At 35.5% G+C, this 7,204-nt stretch overlaps 1 long non-coding RNA gene across 1 annotated transcript; it reads left to right on the top strand.

The window, feature by feature from the left end:
- Positions 1-313: 313 nt before the first annotated feature.
- LOC104875728 lies at positions 314-6,681 on the top strand. Its single transcript, XR_784153.2, has 4 exons — positions 314-434; positions 2,091-2,319; positions 3,919-3,983; positions 6,217-6,681. It is a non-coding gene; the product is annotated as an uncharacterized LOC104875728 (long non-coding RNA).
- Positions 6,682-7,204: the final 523 nt, after the last annotated feature.

The following is a 7,204-nucleotide window of genomic DNA, read 5'->3' as shown; positions in this document are numbered from 1 at the left end:
GAACGGTACAGAACAGATGGGGAGCTGTTAGATAGGTCAGATTTTACACCGAGCAGATTTAGTTTTACAGGAGTGATAGATTCTAGAGGGAGAGATGCTTTGCATTCTTGGGGTTTTCTTTTTCCTTTTCTGGGCCAGGGATCAAACTCAGGGCTCAGTGTGGAGCTACATGAGTGCCCTATCACTTGAATACACCCCCAGTCCAAAAGGTCCACTTTTTGATGCTGAGCTATCTCTCGTATTTGTAATAACATTAACAGAAATTGAGACATTTAAATATAATGCACAAGTAAGTCATACATTACTGCATTAAGATTTACTTTATTGTGATGTGGATGACTATCGATGTGATTAGATTTTACCACAATGCTTTCAGGATCAAACAGGAAAAAAAAAGAAAAAGAGGAGCATTTGAAGAAATACATTTTTCGCAGGTGATTATTTTTATTTTCTTCACCTAGAAGCTTTCTAGAGTTACTTTATAAAGAAGTGATAAGGAAAACGTTTGGATCCTTGTCCAATATCATACTCTTTCAAATATCACGTTGACTTACAGAAAAGGGATTTTATTTCTACTGTGTCACGGCTTGCAGAATCTTTAAAAGAGGAACGACCCTTGCCTAACAGCAGCAGTACTGTCTTCTCTTCAGGGAGTGGGGAGGGACTAAGCAGAGCATTGCATAACCCCATTGAGTAAATCCTTTGGACCTAGGTAAAAAATTTAGAGATGATAAATTACTGTATAGGCAAAGGCATTGCTACATTTCCTTTAGAGAGTTGAAGGTGGTAAAATCACTTATGAACCTCAAAGGAACAGAAAAAAATGCAAACATCCTCTAATGCTTTCACAAAAATGTGCCCAAAAATGTATTTAAAAAATTAAACTATTGTTGCAGTTTGAAAGCATGAAAATTGTATAAACTACAAATAGAAAATGGAAGAGATGACACAGAATCACAAGTTGGTGATTTGTCCTTTATTAACTGGCAAAAACTCTTTGATCAAATGAATTCTGTTGACAGAGACTTTTTGTAGCAGATGGAAACTCTTATCTGGAAGCTATGAAACAGAAAAAAACTCTTCGTAAAGATTACTATGACTGTTAGTTTCCCTGTATTATGCAAGGTTAGGGATTTGAAACTCACAAAACTGTACTACATAAAAGATCCAATGAGGGCCGGGGATTTAACTCAGTGGTTCCACAGTCTGTCTAGTAAGTGCAAGATCCAGAATTCGATCCCTGGTACCAAAAAAGTTCCAATAAAATATGTACTCCAGCATATGGTAATATATTGCCATTATTGCCATCAAATACCACATTTGTAGTAAATATTGCTGTCCATTCAGAAGTTACAGTAACTGGTTTGGTGCATTTTTCTAGTCAAATTATTTTGTACCACATGAATTTCACTTGACAGATATATCCAGTTTAACCTGGGTCTTTCCCCTATGAGTTCACAGTTCTTAAAATCCACATATGTTGATTTAATACCAACAGGCTGTGGAAAAGATAAAGAAACTTTTCATGGTTTAAAAAAGAAAGGAAGAAAAAAATAGAAGACCTAAGGCGAAACTGTCAGTATCTTGTTAAAATTCATGCATCTTTAGGAAAATCTAATTATATCATATTTTAGCCATGTTTTTTAGGGGGAGTTTTTCTTTTGCATTCATTAACTTAATTGGCACAGTAGAAGGTTGAAGCGGCCTTTCACCTTTACATATGGGTTTGCGGTTTTAGCAGCAGCCTTTCAAAAAGTTAAACAATTTAATTGAATTTCAAGATATGTAAGGTTCTTCAGAAAAGATATTATAAACCATTCATGTAAGAATATTCTTCATAGTTTGCTAAAGGAAGGGTATGGAACAATGTACAGTAGTTCTCTTTTACCCAAGACCCCTAGTGCATACCTGAATCCTTAGATAGTACCAAATCCTATATGTGCTGAGCTTTTCCTATACATACATTATTAGGACAAAATTTAACTTACAGAGTAGGATTAATAGTGAAAATTAAAATAGTGGAATAATTATAACACTACACTGTAATGAAAGCTACGTGAATATGGTGTCTTTCTCGAATATCTTATTAGGGTGCTGTCATCAACATCTTGTGATGATGTGGAAAGCTAAGGTGCCCAAGTGACCTGATGAGGTTGGAGGAAGGGCCAAGGCACTGGGCCTAGTGTTAGGCTACTATGCAAGGATTACCAGAACATAAGCCATACCGGGAGAGCCCACCTGGCATCAGAGTAGAATATTACTGGATTAATGTACAGGTCAGCATGCAGCGTGGAGAAACTGGAAAGACTCATTTCCTGGGTGAGTGGGATGTCGCAAAACTCCATCGCACTCATCAGAATGGTGAACAATTTTGCAATTTATTGTTTATTTCTAGGATTTTCTGTTTAGCATTTCCATACTGATTTATACAGAAATCGCAGATAAAGGGGAAACGCTCTAATGAATATTTTATTTTATTTTTTTCAGCTTTATGAGTTTATTTAATTTTGCAATTTATTGTTTATTTCTAGGATTTTCTGTTTAGCATTTCCATACTGATTTATACAGAAATCGCAGATAAAGGGGAAACGCTCTAATGAATATTTTATTTTATTTTTTTCAGCTTTAATTGAGTTTATTGGTACATTTTAGGGATACAGTACAGTTACATTCATTGTTGGGATCTTGTACCTCTACATGGCAAGTCTTGATTCTCATTTTTTCCCCTTACCTCTGCCCTCCCTTCACCCCCTCCTCCCTCCCCATCTATAAACACTTTATTTTCATCTTTTCATTATCTCACATTTTTTTATTTTCCAGCTCTAATGAATATTTTATAATCAGATCGTTTATGACAGAGCATTTGGCTAGCAGTGGCCAGGATAATTTGGGAGAGAAAATCATATGGGATTATTGTCTTCTTTCCTGGCCTGTGGAGCACCTGTTGGAAAAGTAGGGTGTATAACGATATATTCTGATGGTATAAATTGACCTCTGTATTGTGCTTCAAATTTAACTTTTAAGTGATCAGAAAAATTCTAATTAAAATGAACAGTAATACACTATATAAGAGAAGATAAGTAGACATGATTATTAGACTTTTATGCATTATTTATAAAACATTTGGGTTCTTTAAACTTTATTAAAGATTTTTAAAATCAAAAATAGAACATCCTCAGAGAAGTAAAAGGAAATAGTCAAAGTAATTTTAAGCCCTTATATTTCTCCTAGGGATAGTAGGGGGAGAGAGAGTATGGATTGGAAGATTGTAGATATGCTTGGGTAATCACATATTTTGCTTTTTAACTGGGTTATTCCTGAATTATTATAAAATATAATGGAGTGTCTCTTTATTCCTACCATGACCCATGGCTCTTTCCTTCTTTCACTCACAAGGATTTAGTAGTTTGGCCAGCTGATGTTTACTTTTCATTGCCCTATAAACCTTGTCACCTTCTAGGGAGCCACTAGTTAAAGAAGAGACTCAGTGCCCCAAGTGGATTTGAGTTTAACCAGCTGAGTAGTAAATACCGATCATTTCTTTGATCATCAGATCTCCATCTCGGTGGGGAAAGTCTAACCCTGTATAATCAGGATGGATACATTACATTCAGCATTCCCCACCTCCGACTCCAGTGATGGCTTCATTCTTTGTGTGTAAATCTTGTCTACAAAGCTTCCATTTCTCTTTAGCTTATTTAAATCCCTTGTTGAAAGCCATTTATTTTACTTTAGATGATAGATTGCATGTGGAAAGAAACAGGACCACGTTAATATATCTGCTGTTCCATGTAGTGGGGGTGAATCTTTTCATCTATTACAAAATGTCACAGCTATCCAAAAGGCATCATAAAAACATACCTAAAGTCTGCTGTAAGAAGAGTCATTAAAATACTAACATTTTGTTTTATTCAAAAGCTCACTAAAACATGAAAACATCACACATGTTCTGTTACCTGCATATGGACACATTTTGCTAATAGGTAAGTATAGTCTTTTTTACTAATGATAGTCACAACTTGTGTGGGGAGTGGAGACCCTCAATCGCATATGATGAGCAAGGTGGAGGGAGTAGCTCGGTGAGGGAGGACTTGCCTAGAAGATGTGAAGCCCCGGGTTTGCTCCTCAGTGTCACAAAAAGTAAAAGTAAAAACACTTTTAAGAAAATCTTCATCTTTCCCCTACCCTTCCCACTTCCTCTACTCTTCTAGACCTTTTTTCCTATTACACAATATTAATTATACATTTTGATCCTTATTTACACTTTTAGTGTTTGTACCAGAGAAACTTTGGTATTTACACATGTGACTTATTTTTTTCACTTAAAAGTATGGCCTCAATGTGCATCCACTGAGCTATAAATGTCTCTAGTTTCTCATTCTCTATGGCTGGAGTAGTGCTCCATTTTATAGAAAAAAACACATCTTCCTTATCCAGTCTTCAGTTGATGGGCAATTGGTTTGTTTCTAAATTTTAGCTGTTATAGACTATGCCACAATAAACAAGGGTGAGCATATACCACTGTGGTATGATACTTTTAATTCTTTTGGGAAGATACCCAGAAGAGGAATAGCAGAGCCAAATGGAACCTCTAATCCTAGTTGTTTGAGGCATCTCCATATTGATTTCCACAGTGGCTGCACCAGTCCACACTCCCACCAACAATGGAGAAGGGTTCCTTTCTCCCCACAACCCCACCAACATTTGTTATTGATTTCTTGATAGAAGCCATTCTTTTCTGCACTCCCACCAAGGGAGAAGGGAACCCTTCTCCCCACAACCCTCATCATATACGCAATCATGTGTAGATGTTGTTTATACATTTTTTCAGAAGCTAATATTTATATTAGCTCAGCTATAGGGCCCAGCTTCAACAATTTCACTTTTTATCTGTAGCTTGGTTCTATTTTAAAATATCTTCATACAGAATGGCAGAATAACATGTTACAATGTGACCCAACGTGTAGCTATCTGTTATGGTTTGGACCCTAAATGTCTTCCAAAGACTTACACGCTAATAGCTTGCTTGCCAGCTGTAGCCCCATGGGGAGATGGTAGAATATTTAGGGAGGCCTAGGGGATGGAGCTGGGCATTAAGTGTGTGCTCTCTGTTTCCCTGTCACCATCCTCCACCACGATGATCCTGTGTGCTGTAGTATGCTACTACTGGTCCAAAGACAACAACAACAAGCCAACCATTAACTAAAAATCTCAAAGGCCATGAGACAGAATAAATCTTTTCTCCTTTTTAGATGATTATCTTAGATATTTTTCATAATAATGAAAACCTGACTAATCCAGCATATACTGTTACACTTTTGAAGTCAATATAGAAAACAAAATAGAAAATATCAGTTAAGATTTAGTTAATAGATAATGAGTCTTCTGATCACCTGTGTTTCACAGCTGTGGCCAACACATAAGATTATCTGATCTTCCCAGGCTCCCTGATGTGTGTGTGTGTGTGTGTGTGTGTGCGTGTGTGTATTTTTTTGTGTGTATTTTGAAGTGATTCGTGGTAAGTAGATTATAGTTTTAAGGGAAAAAAACCATGTGAGAATATAAAGGAAGAACTGCAAAGACAAAATAATTTAAACCAATTGAGTTTTATATTTTAAGGACAAAAATTGCAAATCAGCATCAAATAGATGATCCAATTTAAAAAAATAGGTGTTACTGCAGTTAACACAGCAGGATTCACAAGTGCTCTGAAAGATTTTGTGTATATTGACTCGTGGATGATAATTATTACACAGCTAAGGTTTTCAGATTATTCTCAATGTTCTGTGTCAAAATGAGTCTCATGTTTTGAAACTAATTTAGAATCATTTACAAGTTTTGCACAATGAGGTATTTTGACATAAAAAGAAAAAACACAAACTCGGGGAAGGAAGTTGACAGAGCCCAAACCAAGATGAAACATGATAAAACTATGGAAGAAAGAGAATTTCAGTTTGAGAGTCATAGACATGGACAGCATTTAATAAAATTGCTACCAAGGACTAAAAAACAAACCATACCGCAAATCTCTTTGGGTGGAACACATGTTAGAAATCACTTAAGTAAATATTTGACTTTTAAAAACAGAAAGACAAAAATGGGTACAAAAACTTCATGATTTGTGTTCTCAGCAAGAAAATAGTTGGAAAAGAGCAGAAAATGAATCCGTAGCTCCTTTTAAGGAGTTCAGCTTCTGATTTATTATTTATTTTTTAGGGATGATCTAAAGCAAGATCCATCTTGAGAGTGGAGGAAATGACTCATCAGATACAAGAGCACAGACTGGCTTTGCCAAGCACCACAGCAGCAAGGAGAATTGTGTTGTCTGCCAGCCCCTCTGCTTCTCAGAAGTCCTGGGACAAGGACTGCTCTCTTCTCACTGGATAGCATTTCCTTCTCCTTTTGGGTTTCCTTTTATTATTTTCCTTTCCTTCAATTCACTCATCTTTGATTCTATGTGGTTTCCCCACTTGAGTATGGATTATATCTCACCTGTGCCCTAGTCACACATTTTAAAATCTGTGTGAAGACGCAGTCCCTGACATGAAGAAATCATACACTGAACCAACTGCAGACAAAGCCAAGACAAACCCCAAAATGCACATACTGATGACCCGTGATGTTAGACACTGTTTGCATGCTCCTTGGTTATTTGCTGCTTATTTTGTGGCTATTTGAGAATTTTACCACCTTGTGTACAGCATTTAACATTTTTGGTGTTTTAGTGTACTGTGATTATAAGACTTATGAGATACTTTTGTCAGAAATATTTCCATTTTCTTCATTTTTTTTGTTTTCTCTCTTTTCCTGTTCATTTATTTTTAAAAATTGCTCTTTTTTTTTCCTTCTTTGTATACTCAATAATTTTTTATATTTCATGTGATGTCATTATTGACATTTTAGTTATATATCTCTGTGTTTTTTTGTTGTAGTTGCTAACCAGATTTTATTTCATGAACAATTTATGAACTTTACAATGACATATTTATCACAAAATCACTGACTTCTCTGTTCCTTTTGATGTAAAGTCCTCCTTAACTTATGCTATAAGTAAATATCAAACAAAAAATTACATTTTTCATTTTTATTTAATCAATACTTTTTAAAGAGGTTTAAAAGGCGCACATACATATATCCATAAAATAATTTTTAAAGACTCAGGTTAAACAGTATAATTACCTTTTTCAGGTTCTTTGACCAATCC

This window comes from Fukomys damarensis, unplaced genomic scaffold (genome assembly GCF_012274545.1).
Source record: "Fukomys damarensis isolate Sample0158 unplaced genomic scaffold, DMR_v1.0_HiC HiC_scaffold_30, whole genome shotgun sequence".
In the NCBI taxonomy this organism is placed as follows: domain Eukaryota; kingdom Metazoa; phylum Chordata; class Mammalia; order Rodentia; family Bathyergidae; genus Fukomys; species Fukomys damarensis.
This window is presented reverse-complemented; position numbering and strand designations above follow the sequence as displayed.